Below are 21,817 nucleotides of genomic sequence, written 5' to 3'. Positions count from 1 at the left end.
TACTTCCCTGGATCAATGCCCCATCTCCAAATTTAATACTTATAATCTGTACTGTTATATAATTCATGGAAGGTCCTCCATTTCTTTTCATTTTTTTATTTGAAGTAGGATCTTACTTTCCATTCTGTCCCACTAACTTATTGAAACAGTTTTGCTTAGTAGGAAAGTGTCTTATGAGTCCTCTTGGCTCTGCTGAGCGGCTGAGAAGACTTACAGAGAAGAGGCATACAGGTGGCAAATTCTATGCATGACATGCTCTTTGTTCAGTGATCGAGTCCAAATTGATTCTTCTAGCTCAGTATTTTTAAGGGATGGTCAAGATGTAAAGCTCCTGAATATTTTAGCACCATACATGCAACCACTCTTTTTTTTGGAGGGGTTGCTGGAAGAATATAGTATTACACAAGAATGATTGCCAATGTAATACATACATCCACAAGTCAACCAGAGTAGGGGGTGCTCTTCCTCACAGGTCATTACTAGCTAATAGAAGGATTCAGAGAGAGGATTCCCCTTTATATAGTTCCTATGTCATAGAGCAAATTGGAAAGAATTGTTCACTTGTTCATATGACAATTAAAACAATTTGGAATGTAATGATAATTGCATTTATAGCCAAGTTAAAGAAGCACTCTAATGAAGTTATTTTTAATAAATGTACAGTTGAAACCAGAAGTTTACATACACTATATAAAAAGACACATATGCATGTTTTTCTCAATATCTGACATGAAATCAGAATAAACCTTTCCCTTTTTAGGTCAGTTAGGATTACCATCATTTTTAATATTTGCCAAATGTCAGAATAATGAGAGAGAGAATGTTTTAAGGCATTTTTTATTACTTACTGCAAAGTCAAAAGTTTACATACACTAAGATTACTATGCCTTTAAATAATTCTGGACTGCCCATATGATGATGTCATGTGTTTCCAAGCTTCTGTTTTTTGGCAACATCTGACTTAATTAGAGAGACACCTGTGGATGTATGTTAATGCACACCAGAAACACACTGCTTCTTTGTATAGCATCGTGGGAAACCCTAAAGAAATCAGCCAAGTTATCAGGAAGAGAATTGTGGACTTGCACAAGTCTGGCTCATCCTTGGGTACAATTTCAAAATACCTGAAGGTGCCTCGTTCAACTGTACAAACAATTATACGCAAGTACAATTGGAAGCCTAAGAACACCATCCCAACTGTGAAACACGGGGGTTGCAGCATCATGTTGTGTGGTTGTTTTCTGCGGGAGGGACTGGTGCACTTCACAAAATAGATGGCATCATGAGAAAAGAAGATTATGTGGCAATACTGAAGCAACATCTCAAGACATCAGCCAGGAAGTAAAAGCTGGAGCGGAAATGGGTCTTCCAAATGGACAACGACCCGAAGCATACTGCCAAAATGGTAACAAAGTGGCTTAAGGATAACAAAGTCAATGTTTTGGAGTGGCCATCACAAAGCCCTGATCTCAATCCTATTGAAAATTTATGGGCAAATCTGAAAAGGCAGGTCCGAGCAAGGCGACCTATAAACCTAGATCAGTTACACCAGTTTTGTCAGGAGGAATGGGCCCAAATTTTGACCAACTAAGTAATAAAAATGCCTTAAAACATTCTCTCTCTCTCATTATTCTGGAATTTGGCAAATATTAACAATTATGGCAATCCTATTTGACCTAAAACGGGAAAGGTTTATTCTGATTTCATGTCAGATATTGAGAAAAACATACATATGTGTCTTTTTATATAGTGTATGTAAACTTCTGGTTTCAACTGTATGTGAATGTAGTATAGTTTGTGTGTGTGTTAATATACTCACTGCTGCCTTTTCTGGTATCCAGCACCGCTCTGTTTCTCTTCTCAGTGACGTCACAGACTGTCCAGGTCACTCTATCCTCTGTGCATGAATCGGGGGGTCTCTTTTAAGCCCATGGAGCCTCTTTCTGACACTCCACAGGCTTACAGCGAGACCTGGAGAATCTGAAGAGCAGTGACGTCACTAAGAAGAGGAGAAGAACGGTGCTGAATCCTAGAGAACAAGGCAATAGGTGGGTATATTAATACACTGACACTACAGTGCGTTCACATATACACAGATTTAGTAAAAAAAAAACTTTATGTGAGGGTTTCTTTAAGAGACACCATGATCCAGAAACTCCTGTGGTAACTTGAAGTTCCTGGGCTCCAATGTAAAATTTGTACCAACTCCTCCACACCTGCTACAGTATACTGGTGGCATCTTATATGGCATATGGGAACTTGGGCCTACGACACCTGTGCCTGGGTGTGATGGCTATCTCTGCTGCTTCTTTAGCTCCACAATTCGGCTAATTGAATAGAATCTAAGAAGGAAATGTAAAGCACAGGACAAGATACAAGTAGACACCAAGCATCCTGATGGGAAATGCTCAGCTGCTGCAAACCAGAGGGTGTGGGTTCAGTTCCCACAGAAACCTTATAAGAGCAATGTGAATGTTTGTTATTGCAGTGATTACAAACAAGGGTTTGGAACCATATACTATATGTGTGAATCATTCTTGATATTCAGATAGTGGTCTTGCTGTCTTTAGGATACTGGTATTTAGAGACATTCCTTATCAACACAGAATGGAATGCAATTGCAAACCACTTGAAATTTAAGATGAGAAAATGCAGTTAACTATTTTTATAGCATGCTGCTATGTATGTAATATATCTGCCGAACACCACAGCTGATATGGACTTTTAGAAATGTTGAGAAGCGCCAATCGCTCCTTTAAAATAACCAGCAAGGAATTTTCTTGCTTTAGGCTATGTGAGATCTGTTAGACGCTGGCGTATCTGCTAAGTTTTTCAAGTAGAAGACGCTTCAGGAAGATGTTGCCGGTGTGTTTGTTTTGTGTCTGTGCAGTCATTTTTTTTGCCAGTTTTTAAAATTGTATATATAAAATAGTGCAAGCCTTCCGAGCAGAAGCCACCTGAAGAATGGTCAGGTCACGTTTTTTCACTGCTTCAAAATTTAGGAAACCTGAAGCGGTTAAAAGAAACTCCAAGGACTGAACATATACATAGCAAGTCATTGTTACATTGCAATGGATATGTTCTTTCTCTTTTATGTTTATTTAGCACTTTTTCAGGCAGGTTACAGAGCGAACTCACCTGAAAAAGACACTGTGTGCTCATACCCTTAGTCTTCAACTACTATATATTTGTCCAATGTTAATTTATCTATTTTGTGATGTCTTCATGCAGAGAATAGATGTTGAAATGTACTTTTCCAAGTGCATACTGTACATCTGTACCATACACCATATCTTGTTTATCGATCTCCCAACTATGGGTGCAAGGAGAGCAGAGTCTCCCAGTGTGTGCACCATCTCCTTGTATAAAGCAGTGTGACTGCAGCACATACACGCTTATATAGAAGAGAGCATGCTACAGTCCTGCTTAGAATGGTTTTAGTAAAAAGTGCCCTATTTTTATAGACTATCCTGGATTTTCTGGACGGTTGGCAATCCAGAAGGAGACTGCGCCCCCGCACTGTGAGACTCCATTTCCCCCACATTTATAGTTGGTAGATCCGTACTCAAGATATTGTGTATGGATCTATAAACTTGTTAAATCACATTTCAGCATCTACTTTATGCATGAAAGCAGCAAAATATTACTGTAATTTCTAATCCTGTTAGAAAATGTATCTAAATTATAATTCAAGATTAAAAATGAAAAAAAAAAAACGTTGTTACTTTTTAATAATAGTAATTGGGTTTCTACTTGATTAAGTAGATGATACCACATCTTCAGATATCAGCAGCATCAGCCTCGCTCACTTCCCAATGCTCAACTAAGCAGGACTGATTACTCCATTAAAGGGAATTTGTCAGCAGGTTTTTGCTATGTAATCTGGGGGCAGCGTGAGGTAGGGGCTGACACGCTGATTTCAGGGATGTGTCACTCATTAGGCTGTGTGCTATGCTTCAATACAATGAATATTTTATCAACAGTAGATAATCATTGCTGGGACCATGAGCCCTGGTCCAACCACACCGATCCTTTGATAAACAGCTCACTGTCAATATACAATGTACACAGAAAGCTGTGATGTGGGTGGGGTTAGCTTTCTGAGCTCTGCTACATGCTACATCTAAAAACTTTAATTGTGTCACTATCGTTGCACCCAATAAACTAAGTGATACATCTTTGGAATCAAGGACTCTTTCTCTACATTATACTGCTGTCAGATGAGGTAGCAAAAACGTGGTGACAAGTTACCTTTAAGTGGCTCGTTTTAATTAAGGATCCAATTTAAAATTTAAAAAAGTTGTTTTTTATTGGTTTTAAAGGAGGATGTTGAAGGAGTTCTAAACTAATATTAGAGCACAAACCCCTTTATGTATTCAACTTGTCTTAAGGCCCCGTCACACTAAGCGAGATCGCTAGCGAGATCGCTGCTGAGTCACAAGTTTTGTGACGCAACAGCGACCTCAGTTGCGATCTCGCTACGTTTGACACTTAGCAGTGACCAGGCCCCTGCTGTGAGATCGCTGGTCGTGTCGGAATGGTCTGGACATTTCTTTGATCGTTGAGGCCCCGCTGGGCAGCATGCATCGGTGTGTTTGACACCTTACCAACGACCTTGTTGACGACTCAGACACAGAAACACATAGGCGTGCATCGTTATACAGGTCGTTACGAGTCGCCGCATCGTTGCTGCGTCGTTGGGAAGATCTGACTGTTTGACATCTCACCAGCGACCACATAGCGATGCAGCAACGATCCCTGACAGGTCGTATCGTTGTCGGGATCGCTGTAGCGTCGCTTAAGCCCCCGTCTCACATAGCGAGATCGCTAGCGAGATCGCTGCTGTGTCACGGTTTTGGTGATGCAACAGCGACCTCACCAGCGATGTCGCTATGTGTGACACTTTGCAACGATCAGGCCCCTGCTGTGAGGTCGCTGATCGCTGCAAAGTGTCCTGGACCATTTTTTGGTCGTTGCTCTCCCGCTGGTCAGCACACATCGCTGTGTGTGACCAGCGGGAGCAGCTATCAGGCTGGTAACCATGATAAACATCGGGTTACTAGGGGCACACACGCACCTAGCAACCCGTTGTTTATCATGGTTACGAGCCTGCTAAAGTGAGCGGTAACCTCCCGCTCACTGTAGCAGAGTGGTAACCATGATAAACAACGGGTTACTAGGAGCGCGTGTGCCCCTAGTAACCCGATGTTACCATAGTTACCAGCCTGCTCCTGCTTCAGCAGGCTGGTAACCAGGAGCAGGACATCGTGGAAAGATTCTTTCCACAATGTCGCTGCTCCCCTGATCGTTGGTGAGCCTGCCTGTTTGACAGCTCACCAGCGACCACATAGTGACGCAGCAACGATCCCTGACAGGTCGTATCGTTGTCGGGATCGTTGCAGCGTCGCTAAGTGTGACGGGGCCTTTATAGAAATACCTCTGAGATCATTCCTGAGAGACTCTTGTAAGGAAAGAGACAATAGCATTGCATCTGTACTTGTTTGCACAGAGCTGTTTACATTCAGGTTTAACCCCTTCGTGACCTTGTGATTTTCCAATTTTGCATTTTCGTTTTTTGCTCCCCTTGTTCCCAGAGCCATAGCATTTTTATTTTTTGGGCAATATGGCCATGTGAGGGCTTATTTTTTGCGGGACGAGTTGTACTTTTAAACGCCATTACTAGTTTTGCCATATCGTGTACTGGAAAACAGGAAAAAAATTCCAAGTGCGGTGAAATTGCAAAAGAATGCAATTTCACAGTTGTTTTTTTTTTCTTTCCACGTTCACTGGATGCTAAAGCTGACCTGCCATTAATATTCTCCAGATCATTACGAGTTCGTAGACACCAAACATGTATAGGTTCTTTTTTATTTAAGTGGTGAAAAAAAAATCCAAAGTTTGCTAAAAAAAGAAAAAAAAAATGGTCCCATTTTCTGAGACCCGTAGTGTCTCCATTTTTTGGGATCTGGGGCCGGGTCAGAGATTGTCAGCGGCATTTAACATGATAACAGCCGCGGGTGGATCGCGATTCCACCCACGGCTGTTGCGGGCACATGTTAGCTGTAATAATCAGCTGACATGTGCCCGAGCCCTCACTGAACCGGGGGTGATGGCCTGGGGCGTACTAATACGCCCCAGGCCAGTAAGGGGTTAAAGGGAACCTGTCATTAGATTTATGCTGCCCAGACCACGGACAGCATGAACTAGACACTGGTTGTACCATTGCAGTCACATATCATAGAATCATAGAATGGTAGAGTTGGAAGGGACCTCCTGGGTCATCTGGTCCAACCCCCTGCTCAAAGCAGGATTCACTAGATCATCTCAGACAGATGTCTGTCCAGCCTCTGTTTGAAGATGTCCATTGAAGGGGAACTCACCACCTCTCGTGGCAGCCTGTTCCACTCATTAATCACCCTAACTGTCAAAAAGTTTTTTCTAATATCTAATCTGTGTCTCCTCCCATTTAGTTTCATCCCATTGCTTCTAGTCTTTCCTTGTGCAAATGAGAATAAAGATGATCCTTCTACAATGTGACAGCCCTTGACATATTTGTAGACAGCTATTAAGTCTCCTCTCAGTCTTCTTTTTTGCAAGCTAAACATTCCCAAATCCTGCAACCGTTCCTCATAGGACATGGTTTGCAGACCAGTCACCATTCTGGTCGCTCTTCTCTGAACTTGCTCCAGTTTGTCTATGTCTTTTTTAAAAAATATGCTTTACTCTGAAACGCTGTATTGATTCAGAGAAAATATACTTTGAAAAGCTGGGGACTATGTGTCTCAGTAGAATAGTGTCATGTGGTCCCGGCCGACTACTTCCCGCTCTACTCCAGTTGACCAACAGGTCTCTCCCTATGTGGAAACATAGGGAGAGACCAGTCAGTCATGGCGAGCAAGGCGAGGAGAAGCCACCGGGGACCACATCAGACTAATGCGCCAAGACTTATATGTTTTCTCTGGAACAAATTAAGATTATGTTCCCACGATGAGTATTTGGTGTTTTTTTTTGATGATGCAGATTTTCTTCAGCATTTTTGCACCTATTAGGTAAATTAGGTTACTTGCTTTCTTTTCACTTTGTTTTTTTAGTGAGTTTTTATTTACTCTGTGGTTTTTATCTCTTTTTGGTATTCATGGTTTAAATTAAGGTGTAGATGATGCTGGAAAAACAAGTAGTACAAATAGGGTCTTATCCAATGACACAAGGGGAATTAAAAAAACAGGAATTGCTCACCTGATATGGTTGTATGACCACAATAGTAAAACAATTTTTTTTTAGGAAAACCAGCTGCTGCAGATCCTCAATTAAAAGCCATTAGATGGGTAAAAGGAGTTTCGGGTTTTAATCTGCGCTGTCAATGATACAGGTATCTTGGCTCAAAGGTATTCAGAAATGGATCCCAGGATCAAAGAGTTTTAATAGCGGTTTATTTGTCAATACGTTTCAAAGCATAGTACTTCTTCATCAGGACAAACCACATTGATTCTCTTTGATCCTGGGATCCATTTCTGAATACCTTTGACTCAGCCAAGATACCGGTATAGTCGGCAACACAGAATAAAACCACAAAACTCCTTTTACCCATCTAATGGTTTAAATGAAGCTGCTTTGATTTTGATACTTCCTGGTATTTGGCTTTGCCAAATCTTTATTGATAGTCATTTTTTTTTTACGTATTTTTCGCATCTAATGCAATTCTATGAAGAAAATCCATACATAGAATTCAGGGTACCAGCCAGAGAAATTGACATCCTGCGAATTTCACTCCTGGTTTTGGCTTACAAATACTAATGTAAAATACTGACCATGTGAACATGTGAAGCTTAGAACATGGTAGTGCAGCATAAAGGCTCCCTTTAAGCGTATATTCAACTATATACACAATCCTGTTCCTAGTTTGCCTCTGATGTTACAGTAATTCCCCAGCTGTTCCTCAGAACTGAATTTCAACATTATGTATACAGTATGTAATATTGAAATTCATTTCTGAGAAACATTTAAGGAATTACTGTAACATCAGAGGCAAACTGTACTGTACCGCATACTGTATACAGTGGTGTGAAAAAGTGTTGGCCCCCTTCCTGATTTCTTATTCTTTTGCATGTTTGTCACACTTAAATGTTTCAGATCACAAAACAAATTTAAACATTAGACAAGGATAACACAATAAACCACAAAATGCAGTTTTTAAATGAAGGTTGTTATTATTAAGGGAAAAGGAATTCCAGACCTACTGCGCCCTGTGTGAAAAAGTGATTGCCCCCTAAACATAATAACTGGCTGGGCCATCCTTAGAAGCAACAACTGCAATCAAGCGTTTGCGATAACTGGCAATGAGTCTTTTACAACACTCTGGAGGAATTTTGGCCCACTCATCTTTGCAAAATTGTTGTAATTCAGTCCCATTGGAGGGTTTCCAAGCATGAGCCGCCTTTTTAAAGATCTTGTCACAGCATCTTAATCGGATTAAGGTAAGGACTTTGACTAGGCCACTCGAAAGTCTTAATTTTGTTTTCCTTAAGCCATTCAGAGGTTGACTTCCTGGTGTGTTTTGGATCATTGTCCTGCTGCTTAACCCAAGTGCGCTTCAGCTTGAGGTCATGAACAGATGGCCAGACATTGTCCTTCAGGATTTTTTGGTAGAAAGCAGAATTCATGAATTCCTGAAGCAGCAAAACAGTCCCAGACCATCACACTACCACCACCATATTTTACTGTTGGTATGATGTTCCTTTTGTGAAATGCTGTGTTACTTCTACGCCAGATGTAATGGGACATACACCTTCCAAATCGTTCAACTTTTGTCTTGTCAGTCCACAAAGTATTCTCCCAAAAGTCTTGGCGATCATCAAGATGTTTTCTGGCAAAACTGAGACGAGCCTTTATGTTCTTTTTGCTCAGCAGTGCTTTTCTTCTTGGAACTCTGCCATGCATGTTATTTTTGCCCAGTCTTATGGTGGAATCATGAACACTGACCTTAACTGAGGCAAATCAGGCCTGCAGTTCTTTGGATGTTGTTGTGGATGTTTTGTGACATCTTGGATGAGTCGTCGCTGCGCTCTTGGGGTAATTTTGGTTGGCCTGCCACTCCTGGGAAGGTTCACTACTGTTTTATGTTTCTGCCATTTGTGGATAATGGCTCTCACTGTAGTTCACTGGAGTCCCACAGCTTTAGAAATGGCTTTATAACCTTTCCCAGACTGATAGATCTCAATTACTTTTCTCATTTGTTCCTGAATTTCTTTGGATCGCAGCATGATGTCTAGCTTTTGGTCTACTTCACTTTGTCAGGCAGGTCCTATTTAAGTGATTTCTTGATTGAGAACAGGTGTGGCAGTAATCAGGCTTGTGTGCGGCTAGGGAAATTGAACTCCGCTTCCCAAAGATGTGATAAACCACAGTTAATTTATGTTTTAAGGAGGAGGGGCAATCACTTTTTCACACAAGTTCCTGTAGGTTTGGATTTGTTTTTCCCTTAATAATAAAGACCTTCATTTAAAAATTGCATTTTATGTTTACTTGTGATATCTTTATCTAATATTTAAATTTGTTTTGTGATCTGAATCATTTAATATTTAAATTTGTTTTTTGATCTAAAAAATGTAAATGTGACAAACATGCTAAAGAATAAGAAATCAGGAAGGGAACAAACACTCTTTCACACCACTGTATACTCCTCAACATTGAAATTGGAGCACCAAGAAAGTAAAACATAAAAGCATACCAACATCTCGATTCAACTAAATATTTTGATTTATTCAGTATCAAGTGTGAGCCACGTGCGCAGACATAGATGCACTTACAAGCCTTGGCTACTATTAATCAGGTTATTCATGGTTGCCTGACGGATGTTCTGCTGCACTGAATGCACTTAGGCATGCAAATAATCAGGATCTGCTGCTGGAAGTTGCCTTTGCAATTGACGACCAATGATGTCCTAGATGTGTGCTATGGGAGACAAGCCTGGAGGTGCTGTAAGCCATGTTAACATGTTTAGGCCATACATGCTGCTCACAGTTGCACCACCAACATGTGGCCATGTGTTGTCATGTTGTAAACAGCTCCTGAAATGCTTTGGAGAAATGGCTGGTCCACAGGTTGCACTACCAAATAAATGGAACACCAAGCAGATAATGTACCTGAAATGCGGACTTGAGGGGTCAAGGGCCTGAAGTAGGACTGGTGTGATGTTCTCCTTTGAAGCCCTCTTCATGATGTTGTCCATGTGGTCTCATCACCAATTTCTAGGTATCATTACACCGAAGATAAAAGTGGGACTCATCATTAAAGAGGATAGATCTCCATTCCAGCCTCCATTGACGTCTTACTCTGCACCATGATAGCGTTTGAGAGTGGTGCTGTGAGGTCAAGGGAACATGTGAATCTGGATGTCTGGCTGGTAGACCAATATTGTCTAAATGCCTTCTGATGGTTTTTGTAAACACTGCTTTTCACCTTGGACTTGATATATGATGTCCAATTTCACTTGCAATTCAGAATGGATCAATCATGGAACGAGGGATATGGCCGTTTCACCAATGTGTTTGAGGAGCAATTTTAGAACATGTGAACGCCAGGCTGCATATTGTTTGTGCTACTGTAAGCAGCCTGGGTGGCCGAAACATGCTCTCATGGCCTGCAGCATATTTGGACTTGTCTCCCATTGAGCACATCTGGGAAATGATTGGTTGGCAATTGCAAAGGAAGCTGCCAGCAGGAGATCTTGATTTGCATACCCAAGTGCGTTCAGTGAAACAGAACATACCTCAGGTAGCCATTAATAGCAACATTGATAGCATGCCAAGGCATGCAAGTGCGTGTTTTTCTGCATGTGGCACTCATACCCAATACTGAACAAATCAAGATGTTTTCACAATTTTGTGTCCATTTGCTCATCTTTTTTATATCATAGAGATGTCTATTAATCCTATGATTTTACTAATTACATGACCTTCCCTTCATGGTGTTGCAGTTTCAACGTTGAGATGTGTGTATATATATATATATATATATATATATATATATATATATATTTGTACATGGTTTCTTGTATATATACAGTACAGACCAAAAGCAGTCATCAAAGCAAAAGGTGGCTACTTTGAAGAACCTAGAATATAAGACATATTTTCAGTTGTTTCACACTTTTTTGTTAAGTATATAATTCCACATGTGTTAATTCATAGTTTTGATGCCTTCAGTGTGAATGTACAATTTTCATAGTCATGAAAATACAGAAAAATCTTTAAATGAGAAGGTGTGTCCAAACTTTTGGTCTGTACTGTATATATTGTGACAAAGTCACTGGTAGTGTGTCAGAAGGGAGGTATGTGTCACTGAGACTCTTAGCCTCACTGATGTGAAAACATGCAAGTTCTCCTGCACATTTGGTGCAGAGAGAGTTAATAGAACCACTTTTACAAGGGAATGTTTTTAGTGGATAACGAAGTGCAGGGCGGGACATTATCCACCATCCCTCAAATCAGGGGAGTGTCTGGGCTTTATATAGCCAGCCCTGACACTCAGGTGTGTTCAGTGTGTGGAAGCAAGCTCCCGAGAGAGAGGAGCTTGTGTTTGTGCTAAAACTGGACCGTGTGGTATTGTTGACCCTGAGTGGCCGTACCTCGGCCGAAGTAAGGACTGTGCTGTACCTTTTTCCTTTTTGTTTCCTGTTATGCCAGAAAGGCAATGTGTATGTTTTACACTTGGCCATGGTGTATGCTGCTTCTTATAATAAACCACCAAGTCATTTAAAGAGACAGTGTACTGTATCTACCTCCGAGTGCCACAGAGCGAGAGACTGTATCACTATATATATGTATGTATATATACAGTACAGACCAAAAGTTTGGACACACCTTCTCATTTAAATATTTTTCTATATTTTCATGACTTTGAAAATTGTACATTCACACTGAAGGCATCAAAACTATGAATTAACACATGTGGACTTATATACTTAACAAAAAAGTGTGAAACAACTGAAAATATGTCTTATATTCTAGGTTCTTCAAAGTAGCCACCTTTTGCTTTGATGACTGCTTTACACACTCTTGGCATTCTCTTGATGAGCTTCAAGAGGTAGTCACTGGAAATGGTTTTCACTTCACAGGTGTGTCCTGTCAGGTTTAATAAGTGGGATTTCTTGCCTTATAAATGGGGTTGGGACCATCAGTTGTGTTGTGCAGAAGTCAGGTGGATACACAGCTGATAGTCCTACTGAATAGACTGTTAGAATTTGTATTATGGCAAGAAAAAAGCAGCTAAGTAAAGAAAAATGAGTTGCCATCATTATTTTAAGAAATGAAGGTCAGTCAGTCTGAAAAATTGGGCAAACTTTGAAAGTGTCCCCAAGTGCAGTTGCAAAAACCATCAAACGCTACAAAGAAACTGGCTCACATGAGGACCGCCCCAGGAAAGGAAGACCAAGAGTCACCTCTGCTTCTGAGGATAAGTTTATCCGAGTCACCAGCCTCAGAAATCGCAGGTTAACAGCAGCTCAGATTAGAGACCAGGTCAATGCCACACAGAGTTATAGCAGCAGACACATCTCTACAACAACTGTTAAGAGGAGACTTTGTGCAGCAGGCCTTCATGGTAAAATAGCTGCTAGGAAACCACTGCTAAGGACAAGCAACAAGCAGAAGAGACTTGTTTGGGCTAAAGATCACAAGGAATGGACATTAGACCACTGGAAATCTGTGCTTTGGTCTGATGAGTCCAAATTTGAGATCTTTGGTTCTAACCACTGTGTCTTTGTGCGACGCAGTAAAGGTGAACGGATGGACTCTACATGCCTGATTCCCACCATGAAGCATGGAGGAGGAGGTGTGATGGTGGGGGGGTGCTTTGCTGGTGACACTGTTGGGGATTTATTCAAAATTGAAGGCATACTCAACCAGCATGGCTACCACAGCATCTTGCAGCGGCATGCTATTACATCCGGTTAGTTGGAGGATCATTTATTTTTCAACAGGACAATGACCCCAAACACACCTCCAGGCTGTGTAAGGGCTATTTGACCAAGAAGGAGAGTGATGGGGTGCTACGCCAGATGACCTGGCCTCCACAGTCACCAGACCTGAACCCAATCGAGATGGTTTGGGGTGAGCTGGACCGCAGAGTGAAGGCAAAAGGGCCAACAAGTGTTAAGCATCTCTGGGAACTCCTTCAAGATTGTTGGAAGACCATTTCCGGTGACTACCTATTGAAGATCATCAAGAGAATGCCAAGAGTGTGCAAAGCAGTCATCAAAGCAAAAGGTGGCTACTTTGAAGAACCTAGAATATAAGACACATTTTCAGTTGTTTCACACTTTTTTGTTAAGTATATAATTCCACATGTGTTAATTCATAGTTTTGATGCCTTCAGTGTGAATGTACAATTTTCAAAGTCATGAAAATACAGAAAAATCTTTAAATGAGAAGGTGTGTCCAAACTTTTGGTCTGTACTGTATATACACGTATATATTGTGTGTATAGATAGATAATGTATAAAACCATACTACATGTACTTACTTTATTTACTGCACTATTAGATTTGCTTAGAACTGGTGGGCAGGGAGTGTTAAAGTGAACCTGTCAGAACATTTTTTAGATTTCTCATGACTGACACATCAAAAAAAAAGCTACCATTTTTATTAAGGAACTAGAGCCTATAAAGCCGATGCACTGCTTCTCTACGTAAAAACGTGCTGACAGGTTTCTTTTAATAGTCCAGGATTTTAAAAATGCCACACCTGACCATCATGTTGTGTGTGGTATTGCCGTTCCTTTCACTCCAATGGAGCTGAGCTGCAATCTTGAGACAGATGAGACGCTGGTTATTGGAAGAGCGCAGCCATGTTGTTCTAAACCTGGACAACCCTGTTAAAGGGAACCTGTCACCGTGAAAATGCAGTCTAAACTGCAGACACCATGATGTGGAACAGGGGGACCTGAGTTGACTGATATATAATTTTATGAGAAAAGAATCAGTATAACTTGTGTTTTCATCATTTAATCCTCTGATCTTTCTGGGATTTTTGGTCCAGTGGGTGGGCTATCAATAACTGTCAGCTATCTGTATATAAGAGTGTATACAGATATAGCTGTCAGTCACTGATAAGACCGCCCTCTGGACTGGAAATCCCAGAAAGAGCAGAGGTATAAATGATGAAAACACAAGTAATACTGAATCTTTTCCCACTAAATTACAGTATATCAGTGCATTCAGCTCACCCTGCTCTATAACATGTTACCTGTAGATTAGACTGCATTTTCATGGTGACAGGTTCCCTTTAATATCAAGGAGAAAGAAAAAAAGTCTTTGGCGCTGAATGGATAGGCATTGTTCAACATCTGAATATTGTTCTTGGAAAAAAAAATAGGTATTTTTTTTCCAACTTTTTTTTCTATATATTTTGTATCACGCCACTTTTACAATAAGAGGTGTTTTTGTTATTCTCTTTGCATTTTTGACTGACCTTTTATTTGTATATGCACCTCCCTGCACTAGCTAGAGTACAAAACCACATTTGTCTAAACTAAGGTAACTGAACTTGGCATATCATTTACCCATTTGATCAGAAAAGATAACTCTCATCTGCGGACCAGATGATGGGTCTAAGGACGAGACCACAAACTTTTCATGTGAGCATTATAGACCACAAAGCATACTTTTGGGATGTCCTAGCGTACAATATTTATGTCTGACATAACAGCTTTCATGTGTTAGCTTTTTAGACCCCTTTTTTAAACAATACAGAATAGTAGCAATGCTATTTATCTATGTTTTACATAAAAAAAACAACAAAACTTTTGATGCTAAACTTCTTTGTGATGTTTCTCTTGGATAAGCGCCTTGCTGCAATATGTGCTACAAAAACATCAATAGCATATGCCATAATCAATGTGGACTTTTATCTCTATACTGCAAAACATATGAGTCCCATAAACAGAATTCAGTGGCTTTTAGGTTGTTATTGCTTTACCTCAAAGCTAAATTGTGATATTGGGATAATAGAATAAAAGGGCAAATTCCATGGTTATATAGGTCTGTGGAGGGGGTGCTGACTGTTATAGGAAACGAACCTCAGTAGTAAACTGCTTTTGCATTATAAGAAGTAGATTTACATATGGCAGATTTATTGGGGAAATTCTGAAGATGTCTGAATGGGGTTTGCAGAAATTCATGAAAATGCTGCAGACAAAACCCCATTTAGATGTATGGAATGGATCTTTCGGTTGCAAAAATTTCTGCAACTGATCTGATGCATGTGAATATATGCTAAGAGAAGTTCAGCTATAAATCTCCCATAACCTAAAAGTTAATTGAGCTGTGTTTCTAAAGGTCATGTGGACCTAGGCACTACGTATTAATGTATGTTTAATTAATGCAGAACTGTGTTTCTCCATTTTGAGAATAAACAAATAATAAACTTTGCAGAGGACTTATAAGCTCTAGTGACATGTCTGCCATATTAAATACTTGTTTTCTTCATGCATAACAGTTCTGGAGCATATTTTATTACTAATTTGCATTGTGTCACTCCACTGTTATTCTATGGGAAATTTATCAGTAAAGTGAAAACTGGGTAGCAATCTGTAGGTGATCTAGTGGTTGGAACCTCTGCAATCTAGCATTTTTCACCTAACCTGATAAATTCTTGAGGCAGGAATACCCATCTACAGGGGTTGTTCAAGACTTTTTCATTTTTTTACTACAGACCTAAGAACTAACAAACAGACCACTCCTGCCTCCAAATCAGCGGCTTCTGTTGACAGAGCAACAGCTTCTCTTCCGCTCTGCTCTGTTGATGATGCTTGACTGCCGACATCATACTGATTGACAGCTGGATCCCTGCTGCCTGATTGCGGCTATCTATCACCATAATGTCGGCAGACTCACCGCCGTCGACAGAGCAGCCCATAGGAATAAGTGTTGCTCTATTGAAGTGGATCAGCTGAATCGTTGGCAGGAGCGGTCGGTGACTGCTCTGTGCCGGTGCTGGGTAGAAGAAGCAGATAATAGCTTCTGTTAGCAACTACTTGCCTGTTAGTTTTTAGTCTCCTCGTAAAAAAAAAAGTTATGGACAACTTTTTAAAGGGATATTTATATCTCTGAACCCAGCGTACAAGAAATATACGTATAATCATTAATCTACATATCAATCCATCCAGATACCGGTATGCGTCCCGTGTTGCGTTCTAGGTACAGCGTCATAGTGGCTGAGCTTGGTATTATAAATCAGTCTCATTCCTTTAATCAGAGGATTAGCAGAGGTGTCAGGACTCAGTCTCCCTATGATCTAATATCGAAGGCCTACCCTAAGGATATGCCATCAGTTTAGCAGTTCTGGCGAACGCTTTTCTTTCGAGTGAAGAGTGTTCAAATCTGTCTTTTCTGTAGTTTAAAGCTAATTTAAAAAAAGGGATGTGGAACAATGATATAAATGTGATTGCTCTTATTCCTCGGTGTTTCAGCTAGCAGCTAGTTTATGATGTCTGGAGTAATGATAAAAGGAAGAAGCAAATTACCTAAATGTTTTTTTTTCATATTTATTGCACTTGAACCAATGCCATAAGGAACATCTTATTTATTCATTTGTGGTTAGTAGTTATGCCAAATCAACTTTAAAGGCTAAAGACACTTTCTTTAAGGACATCATTCATTTTATAAGGCAGCATTACAGCACAATGGTATTCACATGTGTGTGTAATATCACATATGATAGTGTTGCTTTTTCTCTGGCTCTTCTTCAAGATGTTGTGAAATGTATTAGCTCTATAGATTGTCCCATGAGTTTAACGATTGCATTTTCATACAGTCGAATGTTTGAATAGTGGGAGACTTTTAACCCATATTGTTTTTTTTTTCAAAACTCTGAACACATGTTATAGTTTCTAAAAAATATTTTCTTCAATTATTAGATTCCACCTTGCTGTCTTGTGTTTTTTCAAAGCCTAACTATACTTGTGAAACCACTTATTTTTTTCTACATGTGCTGATGGCCATTTCTCCTCAGCTGTCAATTCCTTCCCTGGTCACAAGATGTAATAAACATGGGATCAGTGCAGAGGCCCAACTTATGAAGTAGGTAGAAACTAGCAATAGGTGGGTGAGTGAGTATTGTACAAACTCAAAAGACAAGCTCTAAGACAGGAAAAAGAAGGACTATACTAAAAATTGCAACAGCCATCTCCTGTCTCAGTAATGGGAAAGTGTCTTCACTGAATACAGATTTTTGCCTCAGAATTGAGAATTTTGATAACTGATCAATTCTGGCAGAGAAAGAAGCAGATTTCTCTGATGAGATATATCACAAAGTAGCTTATTTTCATGTGCGCTACTGATTTATGAAATAAAAATTAAAACAACGGTTACGCTGCTTCCAATTTCTAGAAGTCTTAAAGGGTTATTCTCAAGTTCTTAAATTGCTTCAATCAGACAGCATGAAAATAAGACCATTTGCTGCTGACTTAATTTTTCTATCTGCTGTCATTCTGCAATAACAACTTTTAGATTTTATAGTGTATAGCTGGTTCCTGTGGAGCTCAGCCTCCAGATTCTGGCCAAGACTGTGCAGTAGTTATATTCCAGGAGAGGGGTTAACTCCTAACATCCCAGTCAGCTACCTCCAGCCCATTGATTTCTATGCAGCAGTGATCTGCTCACATCCCTCCCCACCCTCTTATTCCTTTCATCTTCTGAAGAGATGCAGTTATAAATCACCAGCCTGCAGCTTTCAGATCAGGTCTGGTAATCTCTGCTCTCTTCTTTTGCTGTCTGGAGTTGTGAGCATCTTCAAATGTCTTGTTATCTTTCTCTATCTCTCTATCTTGTACAACTTTTTCTACCACACTTTTTCCTTCCACTCAACTTTCCATTAATATGCTTGAATACAGAACTATGTGAACAGCCAGCTTCTTTAGCAATGACCTTTTGTGGCTTATCCTCCTTGTGGAGTGTGTCAATGACTGCCTTTTGGACATCTGTCAAGTCAGCAGTCTTCCCCATGATTGTGGAGCCTACAGAAACAGACTAAGGGACCTTTTTAAACGCTTCAAAAGCCTTTGCAGGTGTTTTTTGTTAATTATTCTAATTTACTGAGATAATGACTTTTGTGTTTTCATTGGCTGTAAGCCATAATCATCAACATTAACAGAAATAAACAATTGAAATAGATCACTCTGTTTGTAATGACTCTATATAATATAGGAGTTTCAGGGTTTTTTTTTTATTGAAGAACTGAAATAAATTAACTTTTTGATGATATTCTAATTTTGTGAGAAGCACCTGTATGTATGTATATACAGTACAGACCAAAAGTTTGGAGACACCTTCTCATTTAAAGATTTTTCTGTATTTTCATGACTATGAAAATTATACATTCACACTGAAGGCATCAAAACTATGAATTAACACATGTGGAATTATATACTTAACAAAAAAGTGTGAAACAACTGAAAATATGTCTTATAGTCTAGGTTCTTCAAAGTAGCCACCTTTTGCTTTGATGACTGCTTTGCATGCTCTTGGCATTCTCTTGATGAGCTTCAAGAGGTAGTCACCGGAAATGGTTTTCACTTCACAGGTGTGCCCTGTCAGGTTTAATAAGTGGGATTTCTTGCCTTATAAATGGGGTTGGGACCATCAGTTGTGTTGTGCAGAAGTATGGTGGATACACAGCTGATAGTCCTACTGAATAGACTGTTAGAATTTGTATTATGGCAAGAAAAAAGCAGCTAAGTAAAGAAAAACGAGTGGCCATCATTACTTTAAGAAATGAAGGTCAGTCAGTCCGAAAAATTTGGAAAACTTTGAATGTGTCCCCAAGTGCAGTTGCAAAAACCATCAAGCACTACAAAGAAACTGGCTCACATGATGACCGCCCCAGGAAAGGAAGACCAAGAGTCACCTCTGCTTCTGAGGATAAGTTTATCCGAGTCACCAGCCTCAGAAATCGCAGGTTAACAGCAGCTCACATTAGAGACCAGGTCAATGCCACACATAGTTCTAGCAGCAGACACATCTCTACAACAACTGTTAAGAGGAGACTTTGTGCAGCAGGCCTTCATGGTAAAATAGCTGCTAGGAAACCACTGCTAAGGACAGGCAACAAGCAGAAGAGACTTGTTTGGGCTAAAGAACACAAAGAATGGACATTAGACCAGTGGAAAACTGTGCTTTGGCCTGATGTGTCCAAATTTGAGATCTTTGGTTCCAACCACCGTGTCTTTGTGCGACGCAGAAAAGGTGAACGGATGGAAACTACATGCCTTGTTCCTACCGTGAAGCATGGAGGAGGAGGTGTGATGGTGTGGGGGTGCTTTGCTGGTGACACTGTGGGGGATTTATTCAAAACTGAAGGCATACTGAACCAGCATGGCTACCACAGCATCTTGCAGCGGCATGCTATTCCATCCGGTTTGCGTTTAGTTGGACCATCATTTATTTTTCCACAGTACAATGACCCCAAACACACCTCCGGTCTGTGTAAGGGCTAGTTGACCAAGAAAGAGAGTGATGGGATGCTACGCCAGATGACCTGGCCTCCACAGTCACCAGACCTGAAGCCAATCGAGATGGTTTGGGGTGAGCTGGACCGCAGAGTGAAGGCAAAAGGGCCAACAAGTGCTAAGCATCACTGGGAACTCCTTCAAAATTGTTGGAAGACCATTTCCGGTGACTACCTCTTGAAGCTCATCAAGAGAATGCCAAGAGTGTGCAAAGCAGTCATCAAAGCAAAAGGTGGCTACTTTGAAGAACCTAGAATATAAGACATATTTTCAGTTGTTTCACACTTTTTTGTTAAGTATATAATTCCACATGTGTTAATTCATTGTTTTGATGCCTTCAGTGTGAATGTACAATTTTCATAATCATGAAAATACAGAAAAATCTTTAAATGAGAAGGTGTCTCTAAACTTTTGGTCTGTACTGTATGTATGTATGTATATGTATATATATATATATATATATATGTGTATGTATATATATATATATATATATTTATACATATACATACAGGCATAACAGTGCACACACTCCAGAACGTACACAGATAGCTGAATGTGTTATAGCAGAACTTGTGCTAAGCTTTATAGTTCTACAAATAATATAGTTCTACCATTCATCAGAGCTCAAGAAGGGAGAGCCTGCCCTGCTAGAAACAAGGAAGTGAGGAGACTAAGAGAACTGCAGAGTTGTATGCTGCTCAAGAGACGACTTGAGAATAACCCTTTCATGAAACTTCAGCAGAGCATATTATATGTGAATGAGGTCCATCAGGCACCTTTCTGATCTATTAAATGATATAAAGTATCTGTTTTAAACACTACCTGCGCTGTGGCCAACAAAGTGGCATGACTTAACTGAAAAGGGATATGGCTTAAAGTGCAAAACTGTACACCAAAATTCTGGAGAGCATTTATGGCACAAAGTACGTAAATTTAAATAATTCATGGTGTAGACCAGACAGTCTCAATTTAGTTTACCAAACAGCATGAACTACTAGAGTAAATTTTGTGTGTCTTAAGACTGTCTAGTCTGAGTTTGCATAGTCTAAAAGTTAGACAGCATTGATGCATATACCTACAACACAGATTTACAGTTAGGAGTCCATATATATTTTGACAGAGACAACATTTTTCTAATTTTGGTTCTAGACATTAGCACAATGAATTTTAAACAAAACAATTCAGATGCAGTTGTAGTTCAGACTTTCAGCTTTCATTTGAGGGTATCCACATTAAAATTGGATGAAGGGTTTAGGAGTTTCAGCTCCTTAACATGTGCCACCCTGTTTTTAAAGGGACCAAAAGTAATTGGACAATTGACTCCAAGGCTATTTCATGGAGAGGTGTGGGCAATCCCTTCGTTATGTCATTCTCAATTAAGCAGATAAAAGGCCTGGAGTTGATTTGAGGTGTGGTGCTTGCATTTGGAAGGTTTTGCTGTGAAGTAAACATGCGGTCAAAGGAGCTCTCCATGCAGGTGAAACAAGCCATCCTTAAGCTGCAAAAACAGAAAAAACCCATCCGAGAAATTGCTACAATATTAGGAGTGGCAAAATCTACAGTTTGGTACATCCTGGGAAAGAAAGAAAGCACTGGTGAACTCATCAATGCAAAAAGACCTGGGTGCCCACGGAAGACAACAGTGGTGGATGATCGCAGAATAATCTCCATGGTGAAGAGAAACCCCTTCACAACAGCCAACCAAGTGAACAACACTCTCCAGGAGGTAGGCATATCAATATCCAAATCTACCATAAAGAGAAGACTGCATGAAAGTAAATACAGAGGGTTCACTGCACGGTGGAAGCCACTCATAAGCATCAAGAATAAAAAGGCTAGACTGAACTTTGCTAAAAAACATCTAAAAAAGCCAGCACAGTTCTGGAAGAACATTCTTTGGACTGATGAAGCCAAGATCAACCTCTACCAGAGTGATGTAAAGAGAAAAGTATGGCGAAGGCGTGGTACAGCTCATGATCCAAAGCATACCACATCATCTGTAAAACACGGCGGAGGCAGTGTGATGGCTTGGGCATGCATGGCTGCCAGTGGCACTGGGTCACTAGTGTTTATTGATGATGTGACACAGGACAGAAGCAGCCGAATGAATTCTGATGTATTCAGAGCCATACTGTGTGCTCAGATCCAGCCAAATGCAGCCAAACTGATTGGTCGTCGTTTCATACTACAGATGGACAATGACCCAAAACATAAAGCCAAAGCAACCCAGGAGTTTATTAAAGCAAAGAAGTGGAATATTCTTGAATGGCCAAGTCAGTCAACTGATCGCAACCCAATTGAGCATGCATTTCAC

General features: G+C 40.2%; 1 protein-coding gene across 12 annotated transcripts in view; it reads left to right on the top strand.

Moving 5' to 3' along the window:
- NAV3 (neuron navigator 3) overlaps positions 1-21,817 on the top strand; it is an 837,776-nt gene that overhangs the window by 586,831 nt on the left and 229,128 nt on the right. The window lies entirely within an intron of this gene.

Source organism: Phyllobates terribilis, unplaced genomic scaffold, assembly GCF_046119375.1.
Source record: "Phyllobates terribilis strain yellow unplaced genomic scaffold, ASM4611937v1 Scaffold_11__3_contigs__length_659146591, whole genome shotgun sequence".
In the NCBI taxonomy this organism is placed as follows: Eukaryota; Metazoa; Chordata; class Amphibia; order Anura; family Dendrobatidae; genus Phyllobates; species Phyllobates terribilis.
Note: the sequence above shows the minus strand (reverse complement) of the source record. Positions and strands in the feature narration are given on the sequence as shown.